General features: G+C 35.8%; 1 protein-coding gene across 1 annotated transcript in view; it reads left to right on the top strand.

The window, feature by feature from the left end:
• Positions 1 to 1903: 1903 nt before the first annotated feature.
• LOC114653471 (cadherin-6-like) overlaps positions 1904 to 25326 on the top strand; it is a 342207-nt gene continuing 318784 nt past the window's right edge. Inside the window, exon 1 of the mRNA XM_028803817.2 lies at positions 1904 to 2281. The gene's annotated coding sequence lies outside the window, so the exon portion shown is untranslated. The remainder of the gene's footprint in view (positions 2282 to 25326) is intronic.

The following is a 25326-nucleotide window of genomic DNA, read 5'->3' as shown; positions in this document are numbered from 1 at the left end:
TGTCATTTCAGCACACTCAAAAAAAAAGAAAAAACAAATCCCTGGATATATGTGGTATTTTGCTTATACAGACTCCTTTTGTTGTGTAGTTTTTAGAATAAGATGCATAAATATGCCACTAGATTATAATTCAGCTATCTGCTAGATGGACTGTCAGACTGAAATTTAGGAATTTCAATACACTTCTAATGTAATTTTATTGTTTCTCAATAATATACCTTCTGTTAAAGTCTCCTATGAAAAGAATAGTCCCAAGTGCATCAGTAGACCAATTTTAACATCAGTATTAAAAAAAAAAAGCATAGACCTCATAATATACATCTATACTGGCCACCTTCTGCTTCACTGCTTTGCACTTGAAGCAGCAAATTGAACAGCTAAATCCACAAGAAGATGTGTATTGGAAATGTTATAGATTCTAGCTGATATGCCTTTTATCCCCCCTCCCGGTTAAAGAACTGTGTATACATTGTTAATTGCTTCCAACAGCAAGTGACCTACTATTGCTACTCAGTGCAAGACACTCGCTGAGTTCAAGAGCAATAGGCTGACTTACTGTATTACTAATATTTACTGTATTCCTTTTTTTTTCTCCGATCAGGATTATACAGAGAAGAATGCATAAGTACTACAGACAGTTTCTCTGAATAACTCCAACCATTCCAATTTATAGCTTCTGAAATTGCATCATTGTGGCAAGGTTCAGTGACTTCATCAGTGTATTTCAAAAAAGAAGGGAGAAGCAGATGATAATGCCAGTCAAATCTGAAACCTTGGTGCATTCAGCACTATCACAGATTAGATGCCTGCAAGGCTTACTTCATAGTTGCTATTCATTACGGTTTTAAAAGAGGTTTTCTTCAACAATCTGAGCAACCTTGAGCATTAGTCAAAGCGTGCAATTTGTTTTATCCTTTACTACTAAAAACATAGTAAAAGGAAAATACAGGTGTGATTTTCTAAAATCTCCCTTTTTTCACAAGTGTGCTTAGTCTTATACTGACTTTTTATATAACATAATTTGCTACTTTTATGTTCTTGAGAAGAAAATAATATTTTTATTCATATCTTAATGCATATTGCATTTGAACATCTAAACTATAGACTATGGGACGCATGTGGCAGTGTTTAGCATGGCTGCTTCACAGATGAAAGGCACTGGCTTTGATTCTGAGATGGGTCAATGCCTATATGGAATTTAGGTTTTCTCTGAGAGCTGCCACCTCTTTTCAAAGGTTAGGTTGATTGGCGACTCTAAATTAGACTGCTGCGAGTGGGTATGGGGACAGGCAACTGTGCTCTGTATTTAACTAGCCACCCACTCAGGGCTTCTGGGATAGATTCTGGCTCTGTGCAATCCAGTAATAAATAAAGTAGATTCAGAAAATGGATATGAATACAGAATAGCCTTAATAATGCCCAGCCTGCTTAGTAGAATTAAAAATTCCAAGTAATTGGTCATCCAAAAAATATTTGTCTTAATAAATGCTACTTTTAAAAATACAATTTTTAATGAGTGCAATGAATGCAGGGATACTGAAGCTGTGCAATATAATTAGCCGATGAGGCCACTTCTGCGGGAACTTTCAAGTGTATCCCTCTCTTATTTGTGATACAATATGAGGGTCTGTCTGTTAAGAAAATAATAAGTAACAATAAAAAGAAAAGGTTGCTTCCACTAACTGTGCAAATATGTTCATTGTTTGCAGTGAATAAAGTTAATGACTGCATCATCACAGTGTACAAGGCTGTTTCCCAGTCATTGCTCATGGCATAAGGAAAGAATATCTCATATAAAAATGATTTACAAGTAGTGGGCATGTCTTTGCAGTTTTATTATCAGAGAACACAGATTAGATTGGGGTGACTGCTTTAGTCATCAAAAACCAGCAAGCTGATTTATAGCTAAGCCCTCCTCTCTTTACATTGCCTTTGTATTCACATGGAAATCTTTATCATCCAGGTGTACATCCAACCTTCCCGCCACATTTAACCTCCTCATCTTCAAGTCTGCAGCTCCATCAGCAGCACTCTCTGAGAGGGAGGTTTTATATTAGTCAGGGACTCTGAATGGCAGCCAATCAGGAGCAGATCCCCCTCTGCTTCAGCTCGCTGCCTTCCAGAGCTAAAAGTGATGCAGAGAGAGGCAGCTGGAGTTAGATTCAAGTGTAGTCAGTCTTGGAATCTAACAGCAGCTGGAAAGGGTACAGAGAAGCACTCCACGCCAAGGCACTGTTTCAGCCGAATATGAGAACACGAGTGCAGTAATCCTTCTTCAAAGGTAAGCTGTCCTGAATTTATTCTTGTATGCTGTTTGCACTTGTATGTCTGGGATTCTGTTAGCAGTATGGCACAAGCTTAGCTGCGCTCGACATAGTAATACATATTAAAGAGTGGCAGGATTGCAAACTATCCACAAATTGGTATTAATGAATTCTCTAGGAGATTGGATAATCTTCTACTCTTGTGGAGCAAAACAAAAATAAATAAAAACATGTGCTTTCCTCCCTGTATCACCTTAAATATTTACCTAGGAAATTCTCTCTCTTCTCTCTGATTGTAGGAATCAGAAATAATCATAAGCTTCAGAATATTTTAAGCAAGAATCAGTGAAACAGACGGCACTGCTGCAATAAAATCCATATTTCATGTGGAGTTAGTGCACCAAGTTCAAAAGGAATTTGAAAACAAGAGTCACAGAGGATGACAGAAAGTAGTGGCAGTAACAGTTCTGCTCAAACTCATCTGCTGGCATAATAGCTTACCGGGTTAGGGCCCCGGGTGAAAAATAAAAGAAAAGGAGAGACAGAGAAAGAGAGAGAAACAGTCACCTCAGAGATTTTATGACATGATAATAAGATTTGCATTACAGATATTACAATGAGAGCAGCTGAAGTCTACAAAACTCATATGTCCAGTTGGACTGTTTTTGCATCTTTTCAAGAAAATGATTAACGCTTATGCATGTTCTGTGCTCTGTTTATGCTGCATTACACACACTCTCACATATACTTGCCCTGCCTCAAAGGCTGAAGGTATATTTTTTCTTCATTATCTGGAAGAAGGAAGAATCTGACAATGGGGCAACTCAGATGCCCAGCGTATGATTCTTGTTTTGGTTAACCATCTTATAAATATCTTGAATACATAAGTGTATATTATAACATTTGTATAATGCTTTTTAGAGGATAAATGAAAACTTATATTTTGACAAAACAATAGAAATAGATATCATTCGAAGAGAAGCCTGTTTCATATAATAAAACAAACCACTTACTGAATAATGCAAAGCATCTCCTTTTGTAATCTCTGCATGTCCCCGAGGTGCTTTTTTCATGTGTTTTTTCACCTAAATGATCAAAGAGGCTTAAAACAGATAATAGTGCTGCAACAGCATCCAGTCCTGAGAGGTGCATGCAGTCAGTGAGAGCTGTATCAGCAGCTTAGTCAGATATTCTGCAGCTATTTTTTCTCTACTTATTACAGTAAACTTTCCAAGACTATGCATACCACTCATAAAAAAAATATATTTTTTGACATTATCTTCTTTATCATAAAATGCATTTAGATCATCTTAGAGGAGAAGAATAATTTTCTCAATAATACATCATTTAAATTAAATAAATAACCGTGGCTGCAATTGTGCTTTCTTGCAGCTAAAGGTAGTGTTACCAATTTGTTTTTTTCTGTTGTAATAATATCTTATAATGGTGTACTTGGGAGGTATGGAAATTACAGTATCCCCTTTTTTCAAAAGTGTTACATTAATTATAAAGGGGAAGTACTGATGGTTCTGTAAACCCAGAATAACAACAGTTGAGTACAGGTTTCTACAGCTTTTCCCATCCAGTTTCAAGTGTAATCATGTTCAGTATGCTTAACCAGCAGATGCTGTGATTGATGACACAGTGACAATTTTCATGCCCTAAGAGCCATAAGCCAGCCAAGTGTTAAACAAATCCTTTTTTAATCAAAAAAGGAAGAAATAGATGTTCAGTTGTTTTACTCATTTGCGATGTCATATATACATATATATATATATATATATATATATATATATATATATATATATATATATATATATATATATATATATATATATATATATATATATATATATATATCTCGGTATATATGTATAATGGCAAATGTTTACTACCTCAAGCAGTAAACAGTAAATCAGGGTCATTCGGGTTGTCATTTATCCCTGACCAAAAGGAACTTTAAAATCAACTTTCATTGTTTGTTTGTTTTTTTCATCCCTTTGTTTTCAAATAATTTCTGCTCCACTGTGAGGAAAGTGATTTGATTTTATAAACTTAAAAATTAAGAGAGAAACATGTAAAAAAGGGATCTGTGCTGCATATTGTTGGTCTTTTTTGTGGTAATTATTCCTATAATAAGTTTTACACAACTCATAGTTAACAATTCCTTATGAAATGAAATAAAGTATGCAGAAAACATTAAAAACATGACTATTATTATGAATTAAGATGTACATTTTTTTGTGTGCCATATACAGATATCTCTGAAATTTAACAGTGTTTTAAATATTTGATTAGGTTAAATGCTTATTTAGACTGTATGTCTTTTCAAGTACAAATCTTACAAATGCTTTGCTCTCACATTTTATAGGCAGCTACAGAAAAACGGAGAAATGATAGAGGTTTCTACAGGTAGATGGACACATAGCTCCATCTAGTGTCACATATACTTTTAAAAGATTTCAGTCTCTGTTCACTTGGTTGTTCAGCTGGGAGTGAAATGCAATGTTGCCACTGATATCCCTTGAATGATTATTTCAGATATGAATTTATGAACTGCAAAGGTCTGTATTATGTCAGGGATTGCATTTTATCACCAGCAGATGTTTCTTTCCAGTCTGCCGTAAAAAGCCTGAATGATTAGAATGCTCTTCTCTTCATTTCATGGAAGCAGTAGCAACTTGTATATCTTTATGCTAAAAAGACATATTGAAAAATTAGAAATGTGTTTCATATGTCATTAATTTCACGTTTAGGATATTAAGTGAGGTTAGTTACTACGAACAAAATAATCTAAATTTCAATATCCTGCTACATTCTCTGCATGATCGTTCCGATTCTTCATTCCACATCCTAAAGACATGCATTAAAGGTTCATAGGTGTTTGTAAACTGGCCTAGTATGAGACAATGTAGGATTACATATACCTGAAGTGTGCCTGCAAAGGACTGATATCTCATCCAGAGTTTGGTCCATGTTTTACACCCAGTATTACTAGCTACCTTCAACCTGGGATGGAGAAATCACATTAGGACCATGGATGGATCAGTGTTGGTAGCTGATGTAAAACTCTAAAATGTCCTCCTTTAAGATCCATGTATCATTCTCATTGGGGACCTCTTTACATATCATGCATAATGCAGCTCATCCCTTTACTCTGTGATGCACAAACACACAGACATGCAAACTATGAATGTATTTACACATATACAGTATAGTATCCTGTAAATTGACACTTTTTGCCTTATAGAGTATATATACATACAACCAAATGCAAAGACAATCCTAAAAGTAGTGCATCAAGTTTATCCTAACGAAGACCATTAATATGTATATTCTGGTCAGATTGTGTCACCTCAGCGCGTACTTGAAAAATTTAACATGTAAATGGAATTTTACAAACCCATTGTCCCATTGCATATCTGAGTTCTATTTAAACATCACTATTCAATATGAATATTTTAACACCAATCTAATCTAATTTATGTTTGTTTCCTCTATTTCAATGTTGCCGTTACATCCTTAAAAATGCAAAATCTCATATTGAATATATTACGTTGGTGACAAGAACATTTAGTGTCTTATGATTTTTTTTTATGTAAGTGCCTGTTCAGCATTATGAGCTAGCTTAGTGAGACAGGCGCTACATACAAATACATGGAAATGAAGCACTGATTTACTTTCCAAATTTCGATTAGACACAAAACTACAATGTATGAATCAGAAAATGAGAACTAGGACATGTAAAATGTATAGCATACCCAAGAATTAAGAAGCAAAAAAAAAAAAAAAAAGAATACTTATGCATTCATTGATCCATCCATTTTCAAATGTTTTAATTCTATGGCAGTATGGCAAGAGGAAAATCCTATGCTTGTATCATCAGCTAAAAATCAAGAACCAGCACTGGTAGGGACACCATACTATTGCAAACATTATCTGTACTCACTCCAATTGGTCCATATATTTGTAGTCACATACAACATGCTTTTTTATGTTTCTATTTCTATCCCTCAATTATGACTAGATGGCTTACTACATTTTATGCCTTAGGTTATTCAGCATGATATAACATGATATTACATCTTGCCTGAAGAAGAGGCCTGAGTTGCTGCGAAAGCTTGCATATTGTAATCTTTTTAGTTAGCCAATAAAAGGTGTCATTTTGCTTGGATTTTGTCTACATTCAGTACACCAAAAATACTTAACAATGTAACAGTTTCCTTTAACATTTAGCATACAGTAAAATATTCAAAATAGAAGCTTAGTATTGTTTTACTTCATTAAAGTTACAATAAATAATATTGTAGCTATTATTAAACATGTATTTTTCTGCTTATGTGTAATTAATGGGGTAGGATTTCCAAAACTCCTGGTGGATAAACAGTCAGATCTAATTTACAAGACAACAAGAAAAGTTAATAGCACTGAAATAGGTGATGGATAAAGAGTCTTCGCATAAAGAATTAAACAGTTCTCTGTCACCCAACTCAAGTTGAAGTCAGGGTACGATAGCTGACAGCAGACAGGAAAACCATTACACATGGTTAAGCTTCGTATAGAGAGATGGAGAATATATTTGGAAGAAACATCCCGTGGTATATCATGTGCACATATGAAGATTAAAAACAATAACAATAGAAAAAATTAACACCCCTTATACAGTACGTGTGCAGATATCCCCATATCTATTCAAAAGATGATAATTCTGACCTCTTCAAAGAATTTCAGTTAGCTAGTTATGTCATTCTTCTAGTTTTTTTGTGTTGAAATTTAAAAAGAATATTTGTGAACTGATTTACGTATATGCCAATATGCATGGTTTCTGTAAAACTGGAACTGAGAAAAGCAATCAATATTAAATGTATGCAAAAGAAAACTAAATTCTTATAACATACTTTCTAGCTGTTTCTGACTTAATGCTGCTACACATTCTAAAGGAAATATCTAAATTTCATACCTGAATCTCCAGTGTAAATGTTTCTTTCTTGTGTAAAGAGATATTTTACTTTACACAACGCATCAATCACAGGTTTGGCTAGACAGACATTAATAAAGCAAGCACTCAGGTATTCGGGCCCTATACATTTTGTCAATAGGATAATTAACATATGTGTACGTTATATCAATGCATTATTGTGTCATGCAGTGTTAAAAATCTTTAGTTGTGCCGACTATATAATCCAGAAAATATTTCTTCCATAGTCTTTCTTTCAAGGTTAACTGGTTGAAATGTGAAAAGTGAACTGTGACAGATGCCAAAAGTGAGCATTCTTTTCATCTGAGAGGTGGCTAATTTACCCCAGGAAGCAAGTGACAATTGTTAAATTAGCAGAAAGAATGGCATGCAAATTAGTCTTTGTATTATTTACTGCTGTGCATCTTCAGCCACGCTTTTTAATTCAATAAATCAAGTTCCTCCCAAATGTAGCAGATAAGCTTACACCAGTAACACAGGCAATCTTGGATTTATGAAAGGGATGCCGGCTCAGAGTCAGCCTGATGTCTTCTGAAACTTTCAGTTCATCAGTTGGATGCAGTGCATACTGTTAAAAGAAACTTGTGTAGAGAGCTCTTTGTGCAGACACGAGAAAACTCTTGCAATATGCAAAGGAATTATTAATGTATGGAATAAACTGCCCTTCATATCTTGACTTGGTGCTGTCACCTAGTTGAAAGCAAGTTGACAAGCTCTGATATGCTGAATGTCCTTTACTGAACTCAGAACTTGTACTATACTGTACATGGTTAATCAAATGACGAGAGCTGCATTTTAACTTTAAAGGTAAAGCTCTACTGGCAAAGTTACTCAGATGTATTATTAAAAAGCACCATGCAACTGCTTAAACATTCACAACTTTTAAGCTTTTTCTGCACTGCAAAGGTTTTCTTGGCATCCTTGCCCTTGATATCATTTCATTTTGTAGTCTCTGATTTTCAGATGTTGCAAGTGCTAACACATCTGAAAATTAGCATTATATAAAAGTTATGATTTATTCCCTTGTTGCTCGTGACACCTTTTGTGCAGTGAAACAGATTTTTGTAGTTGGCTAACCGCAGACTAAGATCTTTCAGAGCTCGATTTTGCTGCTTTATGCCAACAAACGGGGGTGTAATCCAATCACCTGTGTCTCCATAAAAAGTCAGCTACATACTTCAAGTTCAAGAAATAATTGGAACAAGGAAAGGTCATTCTGCTCATTAGTCCTCATTAATGGTCGGTAAGCCGTTTTCCGCAAAATGTTTTGCCCCATTAAAGGGGCTGCATGTGTAAATGCAAACCAGTTAAATTATGCATTAGAAAGGTTGAGTCCTGTCTTTGGCATGTACTGTCCAGCTGTAAGTGACCACCTTTTCTGGAAAATTATTTAAGGAAGATATTAACATGAAAAAAGAAATGCTGTGGGCAGACTGTAGCCACATCTTAATGACAGAATAAATCTGACTAGTTTTAACAACCAAAAATAAATAAAAAACACTATGATTTGCCAGTGAATAAGGAAGAAAATTATTTTTAAAAATTACACTCTAACAGATAGAAAAAGGCAGAAAAAAACCATGAAATTCAAATTTGTATTTTTGAAGAGATGTTTGACTGCTTGTTTTTACTGCAGATGAGAAATTTTCCTTGTTTATTCAATCTATTAAATAGATAACCTGTGTTTTTATTTCCCAACCATGTATAGTACCCTGCACTAGACTAGTTAATAAATCAAACACCTATCTCTTATATGCAGTGTTTTGCTATATTGAAGCCCCATGCTAAGCTGCTTTACAGATACAGCATTATTGTTTACAGGCATTTTTGCATCATTTGAGCACAGGAAAGTTATGTGACTTGCTAAGAGTCATACAGAGAAACTGTGATGATGATGGGACCATCAGACTTGGGTTTTAAAGTTTAATACTTTAATCCTTAGACTACAAAGCCAGCCAGTGGCAACTTTCACTTGTGTGTGTCTGTTTGAAAATCATAAAACAAACACTGAAACTCAAGATAGTCTAGAGATTTTTAGAGAATTGTTAAGAGCATAGCTGTCCTGCTCCACAGACAGATTGAGGAGATCGTTCCTCCCCCAAACTATGCGACTCTTTAATTCCACCAGGGGGGGTAAACGTTAATATTTAACATTATACATAGTTATTGTCTGTTTTTTTTTTCACCTGTATTATTATCATTCTTTAATTTAATATTATTTATTGTATCAGTATGCTGCTGCTGAAGAATGTGAATTTCCCATTGGGATTAATAAAGTATCTATCTATCTATCTATCTATCTATCTATCTATCTATCTATCTATCTATCTATCTATCTATCTATCTATCTATCTATCTATCTATCTATCTATCTATAATTAAGGAAAAAATTCTAATTGGGATGGTTCACCTCCAGGTCTCATTACGATTTGTGTAGAATTCACACATTGCTTTCGTGTCAACATGGCTTTTCCCCAGGTTCACTTATTTTCTCAAACCTCAAAAGATGCTATGTTAGATAAGACAAATTGCTGATATTAGCCTGGTATAAGTTCAGTGAATCTGGGTGTGTCCTACGCCTGGCATTGAACTGGCATCATATTCAAGACTCTTGTCTTTCATTCAGATTTGCTGGAACAGGCTCTAGCAATAATAAACCATTGATATTATTAATATTAAACTATCTAATAGTTAATAAATAGACTATGAGAAAATGGATGGATGGATGGCTAATGGAAAGTGATATTATAGAATACATTGGGATCTTAACAATTGTATTGAAAGAAATGAAAGACATCTTCTATAAACCCTTATTAGGCATATTTCTACAGTCGCTTCAGAAAGGAGACATACAGGAGGACTGGAAAGTTGTAAATGTGATTCCAATCTTCAAGAATGTAGATAAAATGGAACAGTAAATCCGAGTAATTACAGACTAATTAGTCATCTTCTGTGCCATGCAAAATTATGGAAACTATAATAAGAAATAAATTAGAAAAATACCTAAACAAAAATAGTACTCTAAATAGCAGCCAGCATGGGTTTATGAAAGGAAGATCCTGCCAAACCAATCTTTTACATTTTTTTGAAGAAGCAAATATTTAATATAGTCGATAAATAATAATAATGATAATTGGAGTAGTTGATAAATAACAAAGCATACAGCCATAATTTAGCTGGACTTTCAAACAGCATTTGATACAGTCCCTCACCAAAGATTAATTCTGAAACTAGAAGCTATTGGAGGTAATCTACAATGTAGGATCTTTAGTTGGTTACCTGGCAGAAGACAGAGAGCACAGATAAGAGGAGAATGCTGTACATGGAGTAAGAGTCAGTAGAGTCCCTCAGGAGTCTGTCCTTGGACCGTTACTTTTTCTGATTTATAGTAGATTTATGGTAGAGTTAGTAAACTTGTCAAATTCACAGATGATCCAATAATTGGAAGGACTGCAGGCACTGAAGTGGCAGTAAAAAGAATTCAAAAAGACCTGGACAGCCTTCAGGACCGGGCAGTGAAAATGCAGCTTAATGTAGAAAAGTACAAAATGCTACACGTGGGCAAAAGGAACATCAATTATAAATGCAAAATGGGAACAGGAAGCAACATCTGATTAGGATTTAGGGGTGTATTATATGTTGATACAACATTTTCATCAACGAAGCAATGCACAGAAACAATATAAAAAGCAAATGAAATATTAGGTTATATCATAAAAATTGTTGAATTTAAGTCAAGGAACGTTATGCTTAAACTATATAATGCACTATTAAGACTGCATCTGGAGTAATGTGTGCAGTTCCGGTCACCACTGTACAAGAAAGACATAGCAGCACTTGAAACTGTGCAGAGGAAAGCAACCAGGTGCATCCCAGGACTTAAAGACATGTCCTACTCTGACAGACTCTTGAGAATTAAACCTGCTTAGTCTCAAGCACAGGACACTGCATGGGAACGTAATATAGGTATTTAAAATTCTCAAAGGCACTAATAAATTAGATCCAGCAATATTCTTTCTGCTTAAGGGTGAATCACGTACACAATATCAGTGAAAATTAAGGGGAAGTGCATTTAAAACTGAAACCAGAAAGCACTTCTTTACACAAAGAGTTGTGGGACTCTGGAACAAACTACCAAGACATGCAGTAGAAGCAGAAACCTTGACAACCTCTAACGAGAATCTGGATGAGATATTGGGACAGCTTAGCTATTAGCTGAACAAATGGGCTTGATGGACTGAATGATCTCCTCTTGTTTGTCAAATTTCTTTTGTTCTTCTGTTCTTATTTGAGTGTTATGATGACTCCTGGATGGAAAATTCAGGATTCTGCCAGCAGCAAACATTTCTACCACAACTTCATCACCCCATTTGGACAGCATATAATGTTGATTCTGAAGCACATAGTCTAAGGAGCAAGGTAATTAGGGAGATGTTATATTTCCGGTGTGATGGATCATTAGTCTGATTGAGGAGGGCAAAATGAGATCTGTGCAGAAATCTTGTAAGAAATTTAAAAAAACATGCCACCTTCAAATAATGGTAAGCCATAATGTATGTATAACTAGGGGGCTTTTCCCCCTCTCGCTTTGCTCGCCAACTCCCGTGTTTGGTTTTCCAGATACACACTTTTAAGATTTTTTTTTTCTAGGAATTGTTGCTATTTCATTAGTTTCACTTTTATTTCAGAACTTCGGTAAAAACAGTATTTGGAATCTTTCGAGTCCCAACATGCTGAATCTTTTAAATGAGGTCCGTGAGTCATGTGTTTAATGACTTCGTACCATAATTCAGGATAGGTTTCTCTGTTTGGAATTTCAGCACAGACAAAACGATCTACATCATCAGCAGTTAATAATTTTTTTTGGCAAAGTAATAAATAAATGCATGTGAGGTAAACCCCGTTTTTGAAATTCGATCTTGTAAATGTATGCTCGGATTTGCCCAAACACTGTTTCTAATTCTTTCAATAAAATTAAGAATTTCTGATAAAACAATCTACTTATGAAAGTCGGAATATCCTGAGCCGATGTAGCAGGTGGCATTGTTTTCAAGAATCTCCGGATTTCTGGCCATTATGAATTGCACGTCATTGTAAAAAATAAATCTGGCCTACCGATAGTTCTGGATATTGCCATTACATCATGATATAATTGTTGCAATGGTCTTGGACTACCTTGATATGATGATGGTAATATTACTGCTTTATCTATTTTGAGGCAGCACGGTGGCGCAGTGGGTAGCGCTGCTGCCTCGCATTTGGGAGACCTGGGGACCTGGGTTCACTTCCCGGGTCCTCCCTGCGTGGAGTTTGCATGTTCTCCCCGTGTCTGCGTGGGTTTCCTCCAGGCGCTCCGGTTTCCTCCCACAGTCCAAAGACATGCAGGTTAGGTGGATTGGCGATTCTAAATTGGCCCGTGTTTGTGTGTGTCCTGCGGTGGGTTGGCACCCTGCCCAGGATTGGTTCCTGCCTTGTGCCCTGTGTTGGCTGGGATTGGCTCCAGGTGACCCTGTGTTTGGATTCAGCGGGTTGGAAAATGAATGGATGGATGGATCTATTTTGAATTTGTCAGAACTATTGATATTTGAATTTTGAACGTGATCAATGAGACCTTGCATATGTTCCGCTGTAAGTTTTGCCTGATTCGATTTAATAAAGAAAAGACGATTAGCTTCGACTTTTAGATACACATTAATAATGTAATGTTGCGTTAGATGTTGAGATGACAGAAGTGGGTTAAATACATTGGAACGTATCACTAATTTTGCCCCGAAAAACACAATATTGTGTTGGTGTTATTCGTTTTTCTGAATTTGTGTGTTTCATATTGTATGATCATCCTGTTTCTCTGTCTGGGAAAAGCAAAGGAAAGTGTAATGGATTGTAATGTGGTGAATTATTAGACAGAAATGTCGATTCATGTTTTGCTTTTGGATAAACACGAATATCTACTCTGTTTTTGATATTTCCGTCTTTCAAAACTATTATCGCTGATAGTTCATCACATGTTGGTCTTTCTGATTCATATAGAAATCCAAGAAAACTTCTTTGTCTGTGTTTTGCAGATAAATTTTGTGTAAAGTGCGATACTTTTGGACATATGGATTTGTATCCATTATTGGCTGTATAATTTCTAACACGTCCGATCGTTTAACTCTTTCGGTTCTACTGTATTTTGCATCGCTTCTCCGTGATCATAAATATACACCTGACCGAATTGTGGTTTCTTCAAAATTAAACTTGTCATTGCTTTAATTGTTGCTGGACCACAGATTCTCATAGTGTATGGTCCATTCTTGTGTAAATCTACGTTTTGAGCATTGATTGATGCGAATGCGAAAAGATTATTGTAGACTCAGATATTTTGCCTGTAGTGTTTGTGGATTTCACTTTCCCCAAACATCAAATCTTTTAATTCTCTTGGATATGCCTCCTCATTGTGTATAAACACTACTTTTCCCTGATGGAAACACAAATTAGACGATCTACAAGTCTCTGACTTAAACTCCAAAGCCTTACGATATTTACATACTTCTTACATATCACCTATGTCCATATATTCAATCTCTATTCGCCTTTCCGTTATTTCTCCGAGTAATAATTTCTCTTTGTTTGCGCTAATGCGATCTTTACTTATTTTTTTTTTTGACACTTTATTTTTTTCTACTTTTATATTCTGTATCTTGCTCTGCATGTGTATCGCGCCTACGTTTTTTTTTTAGTCTTTTGAATTCCACTGTTTTCATTATCTCTAACCTGCTCTGCATGTGTTTGGCCCCCTTGTTTTTTTTATTTTTTTTGCCAAAGAATTATTAATTTTATTGTAATCATTCATACAAATCAATCAATTTTTACAAATAATAAGATTGAAGAAAAAATAAACAAGAAAACAAGTCGACCTCCGCCCCTGAGAAAGAGAGCATGGCCAACAGAGTAAAACTTAAGGCTTGTAGACATACCTAAATTTATGAGTTTAATAGACCAGTAGAGATGCATGGAGAGGAAAAAGAGATGCGGAGATAATTGCTTCCTCAGTGCTTTAAGAGCTTATTCTAAAATTTTATTGATTATATCCTGCCAGGTTTTTAAAAAATTCTGTACAGAACCTCTAACTGTATATTTGATTTTTTCCAGTTTCAAAAAGTATAAAACAGCGGTTACCCACTGACTTAAAAGAGGAGCGTTAGGATTCTTCCAGTTTAGCAAAATAAGTCTGCGTGCCAAAAGTGTAGTGAATGCAATTACAGTTTGTTTGTACTTCTCCACTTTGAACCCATCTGGAAGAACACCAAACACAGCTGTTAATGGGTTAGGAGGGATTGTGACCCCAAGGCTGTCTGAAAGGCACTTAAAAATTTTGGTCCAAAATGATGTTAATTTGGTGCAGGCCCAAAACATGTGACCCAGTGAGGCTGGGACTTGATTGCACCATTCGCCGGTTGGATCTTGCCCTGGAAAATTTTGGACAGTTTTAGGTGAGACAGATGTGCTCGATATATAATTTTGAGTTGAATAATTGTATGCTTTGCGCATATGGAGCTCGAGTGAAGCAATGCTCTGCATTGTTGTTTTCCTCTCCTTTTCTGATATATTGATTAAGAGATCTTTTTCCCATTGTCCTCTTGGATCTTTGAAAGGGAGAGAGTGTAAAATACTTTTTACTAAGTCCTTGAAATTGAGCAATATTTTTTCCAGTGTGGACGAGGGTGCAAGATGAGGAAAATCGGGCAGGTTCTGTTTAACAAAGTTCCTAATTTGAAGATAGTGAAAGAAATGTGTAGCTGGAAAGTTAAATTTGGAATGTAATTGTTTGCAGGATGCAAAGATGTTGTCTATATAAAGATCTCTGAGCAATTTAATCCCAAATCTTTTCCAGATATTAAAAACTGCATATATTTGCAAGGATTGAAAGAGGTGGTTCTCTTGCAGAGGTGCCACAGATAAAAGCTTCTCCATCTTAAAATGCTTTCTACATTGGTTCCATATTCTGAGTCAGTGAAGCACAATTGGGTTATTAGTATATTGTTGATACCTTGCATTTATTGGGGCACAAAGCAGGGAATATAAAGAAGTACTGCAGGATTTTACTTCTATTGCGGACCAGGCCTGTGTATGTTCATCTATTTGTGTCCAGGTTTTTATAGCTTGTATGTTTGCTGCCCAGTAATAAAACTGATAGTTAGGTAGAGCCATGCCATCTTCTGTCTTAGGTCTTTGTAGGGTCGCTCTTTTGATACGTGGATGTTTTGAGATAGATAGATAGATAGATAGATAGATAGATAGATAGATAGATAGATAGATAGATAGATAGATAGATAGATAGATAGATAGATAGATAGATAGATAGATAGATAGATAGATAGATAGATAGATACTTTATTAATCCCAAGGGAAAATTCACATACTCCACCAGCAGCATACTGATACAAAAAACAATATTAAATTAAAGAGTAATAAAAATGCAGGTAAAAACAGACAATAACTTTGAATAATGTTAACGTTTAACCCCCCGGGTGGAACTGAAGAGTCGCATAGTTTGGGGGATGAACGATCTCCTCAGTCTGTCAGTGGAGCATGACAGTGACAGCAGTCTGTCGCTGAAGCTGCTCCTCTGTCTGGAGATGACACTGTTTAGTGGATGCAGTGGATTCTCCATGATCGCTAGGAGCCTGCTGAGCGCCTGTCGCTCCGCCACAGATGTCAAACTGTCCAGCTCTATGCCTACAATAGAGCCTGCTTTCCTCACCAGTTTGTCCAGGTGTGAGGCGTCCTTCTTCTTAATGGTGCCTCCTATTGGAGTTAACTATGACTATAACTATAACTATGAGTTCCAAATAAATGAGGTTATTGTTGAATCTAATTGCTTAAAAAATGATTTATTGATGTATATTGGAATGTTTTGAAATAAAAAAAGAAGCTTAGGAAGAATATTCATCTTAACAATGTTAATTCTTCCAGCTAGAGTGAGATGAAAGGTTGACCATCTATGCAAGTCTTGCTTAATTTTTTCCATACAGACAGCGAAATTTTGTTGATAAAGAGCTTTGTGTTTACTTGTGATGTTTACCCCTAGTTATTTAAACTGATCTGCAATGATAAAAGGGAAGGTGTCCAATTTAATATTGTGTGCTTGAGAATTCCCTTATAAAGAGTACACTTTTATTCAAATTAATTCTGAGACCAGAAATCTTTTGAAATTCTGTAAGTACTGTTAAGACTGCAGGCACAGAATTTTGTGGGTCTGATATATACAGTACCATATCATCTGCATATAGAGAAATTTTCTGTTCCAGTCCTTCTCTGATAATCCCTTTTATCTGATCAGCATTTCGACAGTGAACCGCCAGTGGTTCAATGGCGATTGCAAATAGCAGTGGTGACAAGGGGGATCCTTGTCTGGTACCATGTTCTAATTTAAAATAGTCTGAACAAATGTTGTTAATACAAACTGAAGCTTCTGGATTGGTATACAGTAATTTGATCCATGCACAAATGTTTGGGCCAAACCCAAATTCCTCTAATGTAGAAAGGCCCCCTTGTTTTTTAACCTCTTTATGACGTTTTACTTTGTTTTCAACTCTTTGTCTTTTATTTCTGACCTTTGTCCTGCTTTTTTTCAATTACACCTGGTCCGTGGTGATTATTTTCACTTTTTTCGAGTATTCATTTCCGTTTGTTTGTGCTACTGCGATCTTTACTATCTATTTTTTGATACTAATTTTCCTGCTTTCATATTCTTTAACTTTCTCTGCATTTGTATCGTGCCAACACTTTTTTTGAGCCTTTCGGATTTGACTGCTTTCATAATCTCTAAGCTGCTCTGCATGTGTATTGCGCCAACGTTTTTGAATGTCTTTATGAAGTTCTACTTTGTCTTTCACTCTTTGTCTTTTATTTCTGAGCCCGATTGGACCTGCTTTTTTTTCAATTCCACTTGTTCCAGGCTGATTATTACTTTCCTTATTTTCTAATTTGCACCTAGATTATTCTTTTTCTTTTTTGCATTTTTTTCTCTCCAAAACTTTTGGGTCTCTTTTATCCACGCTGCTCTTTCTTCTTTGCTTAGTCATCAAAGTTTCATCTATAACGTATTGTCCTTATATGCTTTATATGCGCTGAGAGCCCTGGATCTGTGTCTGATAAAAAAGCCTTTACACAACTGAATGTTTTGCTGCCCGTGGTCTTATTTGATATTGGTTGTAAGTAGGGTGTGTCTTGCAAGAATCTCGTGTTCTACATTCCCACGAGACGGTCCTGGGTCAATCTCTTGGCACAAAGTCTCATGTTTAAGGTCCCCGCAAGACACTCCGTGGCCAGTGTCTTCCATGAAGATCACATCTCATCTCCCTAGTCTCTCCCTCCTAGGATTTTTTTTTATAATGTAGAGGCAGTATTTATAGGTGTAACCTAGGGGTGTCCGACTCTGGTCCAAGAGGGCCGCAGTGACTGCAGGTTGTCATTCTAACCATCTTCTTAATTAGTTACCATTTTTGCTGCTAATTATTTTCTTTTGCCTTAATTTTAATTGACTTGACTCAGACAACTGAATCGTTTCTTTTTTCCTTAATTAGCAGCCAAACAATAATGAGACACAAAATGAGCCAAAACACCACGCTAAACTGCGTCCATCACAAAATATCTGTAAATAAAGACAGGTGAAAGTCTCAGTAAGGTTGATCTGCTCAAGTCACCAAAACATTTTGACGGTGTTCTTAGAAAAAATCAACACTTTTGGAAATGTCTGCTGTGGCAGATTAAAAGCACCAACAAGCCATGGAATTAATTAACAACACGAGTCTGCTTCTAATTAAGAAACTGGTTGGAGTGGAATTCATTGGAGATTGAAGCTCCTATTTTGCTGATTATCTGTTGGCTCGCTTCACTTCTAATTTCTGTTTTGCTGCCATTTAATGAAGAAAAGAATCCATTCAGCAGGACTTGAATCCTTAAAAACAGGGCTACTAAAATGAAGGGAAAATAAGTGAAAACTTGTCACTGATTAGGAAAAGAGCTAGAATGAAAACCTGCAGCCACTTTGGCCCTCCAGGATTGGAATTGGACACCCGTGGTTTAAAAGTACACCAGCATACACATTACCTTAAAAAGTTAAATGTGACACAAACACTGGAGTTTAAAATTATGCTTTGGGATGTAACTTCCAGACAATTAAGGTCAGACCTTAACTGTGCATAGCATTCTCTTGTAGAAACACCTCTAAATTCACAGAATAATTAGACTGTAGGGTTAAAACCGCAAATACCAAATTATTTCAAGCAATTTCTAATTATATTTGTCTTCTTACATTTGTAATTAATCATTAACTGTAATCATTCATCTGTTGAAGTTCTAATGCATTGGTTCTCAAACTCTGTCTTGGGAACCTCATGTACCTTCAGGTTTTTGTCCCAACCAACTTGTGTTTTTATTGGACTCCTAGCCAAATTAAACAAGTTGTTATTTCCCTGTTTCTGTGTTTTGGGGTCAATATAGAAATTACAAAAGTAAAATTACTTTTCTGGCGATTTTCAATTGTGGCCTTCATTTACATAATTGTAGTTAGTCAGCAGCATGCTTCCACACAAGTGGCGCAGTGGTAGTGCTGCTGCTTTGCAGTAAGGAGACTGTGGAAGATTGTGAGTTCGCTTCCCGGTTCCTCCCTGTGTGGATAGCGCTTTGAGTACTGAGAAAAGCGCTATATAAATGTAATAAATTATTATTATTCCATAAAGCTGGTCGCATAATGTGATGGGTTCAGGGACACATTTCAGGTAGGCTGTGAGTCACTCTGAAAAAATCAAGCTGATTTTGTCTTTAGTCATAAGGGCAGGCTCTGTGTGCACAAGAGCCGACAACTAATGAATGCTCGTCTGGAAAGTACAATGCATACAATGAGGAATAAGGAAGAGTGTTTTGGATCTCACAAATAGAAGACAAGCTTGTCTGTGTGATGTCTTGTGTTTTACATACCATAATAGAATGGCAGCTGAACTCGCCAAAGCTGGTAACCCTTTGTGCAGTGCCGTTTTTGTCAGGCAGGATGCTATTGGTTGTCAGAAATACCGGCTGTGCTAGAAGTTCGTCACTCAGATGATATATGTGACAATGGGCAGTGATTTTAAATTGTTTACATTGACATGGCCCGGCGATGATATTGGCAACCACAGTCAGCAAAACTGACATACAATGTGACTAGAAGTCGCATATTGTGACATCATCTTAAGTTTGGAAAAATGTAATTGCAATATTGCGAACATTTATGTATGATGAATAGATTAATTTAATGTTTTTAACTTGTTTTTTTAAGATTTTCAAGATCATCTTGATTTTCTTCCTGCTTTTCAAGGAGTTCTGGTTATTACTTCATTCATTAATTACTAACAAGCACATTAGCAGGTTTGACGCTGAAGTAGTTGCAATCTTTCAGCATTCAGTGTTGCTTGCCCAGCAGCTTGCTCTAATTGTTGTTAAATGTCATTAGTAGGATACAATCAAGAGAGTAAACTACACAGAATAAGGCAAATTAAGAGTAAAAGAACAAAGGACAGCTAAAGTAAAACATAATATCTAAATATTTTATATGTAGAAAAATCATAGTGGAGTGCTTTTTGGAATGTAGTATGAAAAAAAGAAGAAAAAAGAACAGCTAATTAAATTAGATTAAATGGCTAAGAAATTGTGAAAATGGTTGGAACAAAACCATACAGCTACATGGGGTCCGCAGGACCAAGATTGAGAAACACTGGTCTAGCAAATGTATCCTGTTTAGGTGTGTGGAGTAACTTTATACTATTTAATTCTAGTTGGAAGCAGCTTTATTGTCATGATAATCAATGTGGTGTTATTAAAACCATGACAATACAGAAAATAATCAAGAGTTTACATAAATGTAATAACTCAAAGATAAAGGCTTGAATGATTCTTTGATTTTTGAAATGTGGTAGGCAGTACCTTGAGTAACTTACCATAAATGTTAGTTTAATACTTAATATTTAATATGTTCATATTTCTAGCATGGTAATTATTTAATAGAGTGTGTAAATGAAGAAAGATACACTTCCTATCTTGACTTTGTGTAATGTTCTCTCCATCTGTCCTTAATCACCATGATCCTTTCTTTACTCAGTTGCTTTCCAGCTGTTTCTGTAGCCTGTATTTAATCTAATCCAATGTCTCTTTACTGCTTTTGTTTTTCTATTTTTTCTTCTCAGTTTTTCTTTAAGCAACATGACAAAAATAATTTTTAACGCCCATTTGGTTAACTAGAACCACCATAGTGTGCTTTTTTGACTCAATTTGATTGATTTATTGTTATTTTAATCATTTCATTTTTCTGTTACTTTCCGTTTATTGGACTGAGCTTTGTTAAGTTAATTGTAGCAATAATGCAGATCTCTATAAGGCGTACTAATGTAAGGACCTGCTACACTTCTAAAAAAGTGTGCATGACTCACCTTAGAATTTAGTGACGATAGAGGAGTGAGTAGCATCAGGGCCGTCTTACCAGCATTATAGACCCCTGGGCAAAGCAGTGCACTTGGGCCCCTACCTACACAGCCACTCAGCAAGTCATGACATACGTAGATTAGCATGGGGCCTCTATGCTCGCGTGGCCCCCGTGCAACTGCCCAGCGTGCCAATGCATTAAGACAGCCGTGAGTAGCATTTATGTGCCTGAAAAATGTTCTTTATCAGTTCAATTTTAACACTGTTCTTATTATTAAAGTTATTACTTTAAAAAGATTGCATATGTATAAACTAGAATGCAAAATTTAACCACATTTTCAAAATTCCAAAACACGTTTTCCACAAATGATCCATTTTTAGAGTACATATCTCATATAAGCGTTAAATGTCTAAATGCAAATAGTGTGCAAATGTGGTCAGAGGTATAATGATTTGAATGTATTTGCTCAATAAAGAAGTCTAAACATGAGAAGAAATCTCAACGTTATTCTTCACACTGATTTGTCACAGACGAGTTTTGTTAGCACATCATCACATTCCCATCCCGATTTTAGGACAAATTAATATTTTGAGAGGAATCTCATTTAGTTGAGCACTTCTGTTTTTTAGCATTGTTTGATGCTACCAGCCTCGCCTGCCTTTCTGGATTTTCCTGCTTGAATTTTTTATTTATTTATTTTTTATTTAAGTTCTAAAAATACTTTTTTTGGTTGTCTGCAAAGTTCTGCTTTTGCATTTCCAAGATCATTTCCATCTCGTAGCATTGCATCTTGCTTCATATTTGAATCTTTTAAGTGCAAGTTTCTTGGAAAGGATTCCCTGAAATATTTTTTCTGCCTTTTTGATCATTTATCTGTAAACTCTTTGCACAATAGAAGGAATTTGTATTGCTCTAATTATCTTTTGTAATTACGAGGAACATTCAAAAACTGTTTGCACTTTTTTTAACTCTTATTTCAAAAACAGATTACATTACTTTTCTACATAGTTACCTTCGTTTGTGATGCAATTTTCCCAGTGTCGTTCCATCTTTTTAATGCCCAATTACTACTCCTCCTGCCTTCACCGTTTCCAACAAAAATATAAAAGTGCGGAAAACTTTTTGAACGTCCCCTGTAAATACCTAAAGATTTTCACATGTTCCAACAACAGTGACATAGCAATACAAGGAACATAAACATAAAGAGCATACAAATTGAACTCGATAATTAAAATACCAGTAGTCAGAACAATCTTCAATTTATTTATCTTAGGTAGAATGCCCAGAGGGGGCTGGGCGGTCTCATGGTCTGGATCCCCTGCAGATTTTATTTTTTCTCTCCAGCCGTCTGGAGTTTTTTTTTGTTTTTCTGTCCTCCCTGGCCATTGGACCTTACTCTTATTCTATGTTAATTAGTATTGTCTTATTTTAATTCTTACTTTGTCTTTTTTTCTTTTTTCTTCATCATGTAAAGCACTTCGAGCTACATTATTTGTATGAAAATGTGCTATATAAATAAATGTTGTTGTTGTTGTATCTGAAGATGGGCATTGGTATGTCTAGGTATGCAAATAATTAGGTTTACATGTTGATAATACTGGCAAACATCACATCAGATTCATAGTAAGAAGACAATTGCCAAAAGAATTTTGGCTAACAAAGCTGAGTATATTTAACAAAAAAAAATACATTTGATGTTGTCTTCAGGTCTGTCTGTCTGTCTGTCTGTCTGTCTGTCTGTCATGTTACTGTGCATGTTGGCCACACAGATGTTACAACAGAATAATGCTAGTAATGATGGTTTCCAGAAAGTTCACAATAACATATCATGTTGCCTTTCTTTGTAATTCATTTATCAACACTTTCTGACCTTTAGAGAAATAGAGAGCTGTAGTGTTCCTCACAAAACATTTTGCAATGCCCCAGACTGATAACTTAGACTCCATACATACAGTTGGGACTGATAACTTAGACTCCATACATACACATTCAATTACCTAAGATTAAAATATAAATCTACAAATGGACTGATGTTAGACCTGATCAGCCAGAAGTACTGTAGACTAGTCTTATTCCAAAATGACTTCTGCTTCTCTGTTGAAAGTGCTGAAAGACAGCTTTACATTTAGAGACATCACAGCTATTAGGCATTTTACATAGCCTTATTTAATTAAACGTTACCAGAGCAGAGGTTGCCATAGTCAGCTCTGCTGCTTCTTAGTTAAACAGCATGATAATACACTGAGGAAATCTGCTCAAACCTCTATATGATCTTTTGTGTCAGCCCCGGTGACATTTGCCATCCATCTATCAATTCATCCACTTATTTTCTGAGCATGCTTTATAATATTGTAGGGATTCAGAACCTTTGTAGGCAGTTCTTTACATGTTGAACCCACCATGGCCATGACAGATGGTGCCCAGAACATCTTGCCTGAGTCGACTTTTTGATTATAGTCTCCAGTGTTACTATGCTTAAATTTAAAATATGAGATTAATATTGACTAATAAAAGTGTCTCTTGTGAAAAGTATGTATCATGGAATTGTGCCTCCTAATATTTAAAAGTGAATTCAATTTTTATCTCTCAGTATTATGGTGAATGATTTGAAAGAAGGCTAAGAAAATAAGAATGCAAAGAGGTGTACTTCAATAGGAGACTTTCACACCTTCTTCCTTCCTCAGCTTGGGAAAACCTAATTTCAGATTAACTGTGTCACGCAGATGTGACCGCCATCTGCCAACAGCTTTTCCACAACAATGGAACATTATGCATATTAGATTTTGAAAGATGTCCCCTTACAGTGAACCCATTATGTGTTGCTAAGATTACTGAAGTGATTATAAACTGTCAGGTAAATCAACTGCACATCCAATATTGAAAGTAGATTAGAAACCCAGGTCAAGGTGAAAAGCCTTCTGAGGTATAACAGTGGCAATGGCTTATAGGTAATAGCTTGGGTTCAGTAAACAGAACAATGCAGTTCACGATTATAGTGAAAAAAGTATACCAGTTTTTAACCGTCTATCTGTGTAAGGAGAAACCTGTTTTCCTTACTTCTGAATCATTCACATTGGGTGCTATTTCTTATTTTCATGCTGTTATGTCATTGTTAAGAAAATATGTTTATCTAAAAGTTAAGAATTTACATATATTCGAGCTACCATTTCCTAATGCAAAAATAGCATTTTTTGAAATCTGTAGAATGTATGCTTTTTTATGCCTTTAATTTCTTTGTTAAAACATTTTAATCTTGTTAAAAAAGACTAACATGAATTTTAAGAATGCAAAATTTATTGGCGGGCCGACACAGTGGCGCAGTGGTAGCACTGCTAGCTTGCAGTAAGGAGACCTGGGTTTGCTTCCCGGGTCCTCCCTGAGTGGAGTTTGCATGTTCTCCCTGTGTCTGTGTGGGTTTCCTCTGGGTGCTCCAGTTTGTGTGTGTGTTCCCTGTGGTGGGCTGGCGTTCTGCCCGGGATTTGTTCCTGCCTTGTGCCCTGTGCTGGCTGTGTTAGGATATAGTGGGTTGGAAAATGACTGACTGACAAAATTCATTGGTTCACAATCCATCCAAAGGAAAAAGAAGCAATTTTTGAAAAAAAAATATGGGAAGGAGGGAACCTAATTCTTAGAACTACGTATGGCCTCATTTTAGAGATTACTATAGCATTAGTGTATTTTTTGAGAATACATGAAATAGTCCATTTGGCTGATTGCATTGTCATCAGGGCCGGATTTTCCTATAGGCTAACTAGGCTTCAGCCTAGGGCCTCAAGATCAAGAGGGGCCTACATACAAATTGTTAGCAAAATTTTATTATCTCTCATGTAATTTACAAACTTAAAAATGGAAGGTGAAAGGGCCTCATAAGTGGAATAGCCTAGGGCCTCTTTTCATATAAATCCGGCCCTGATTGTCATGAGAAGCTATTTTTTTTAATGTATCCTGCATACATTTAACTTGATTTCTTTCTGTTACCCTATGTTTTTGTAGTAATGGCCAACAAAAATGTTTGGCCCCATGTTCTTGTGGAGAATCGAGATAACACATTTCCTGGCACAGTAGGCTGAGCAAACAATAAACAATTTTAAAATGTCTATGAAAAAAAAGAACATTTACTCATGTTGTGTAATCCATTTTAGATATCCTGTCGTATGCTCACAACCCCCCAAACATATGTATTTTGTTCAAATGGGATCAAGCTTTTTAATTGAAGATCCACCTCTGCCCTTATTCACTGGTTATTAGCTAAATTACCTAATTTCAGGGCTTTCCAATGACTGTTTGTGAAACTGCACCATTAAATGGACCTTCTGCTTGTTGAAACCCCTCAGATACGTACTAATACAGGGCATAGTTTACGCCTGATATTGTTTTCACTCTATTTTCTTTCCTACTTGTTCACCTCTCTGCCATGTTGATGTGTCATAAAGTGCCATGGTAGCCAATAAATGAGCTGGACTCCTGACCACCGAATGAGGAGGGAGGAGGACATTCAGTTCAAAAGGCTGTTCTTGTTTGAGTGTGCTCCTCCGCTGATCACGATAGGATTGTTTTGAGTTTATGACTAGATATTTGGATTATGAGACAAAAGTAAATTGAGATTTTTGTCATGGACATATTCATATTGTTTTCCGTTT

Source organism: Erpetoichthys calabaricus, chromosome 6, assembly GCF_900747795.2.
Source record: "Erpetoichthys calabaricus chromosome 6, fErpCal1.3, whole genome shotgun sequence".
Classification (NCBI taxonomy): Eukaryota; Metazoa; Chordata; class Cladistia; order Polypteriformes; family Polypteridae; genus Erpetoichthys; species Erpetoichthys calabaricus.
This window is presented reverse-complemented; position numbering and strand designations above follow the sequence as displayed.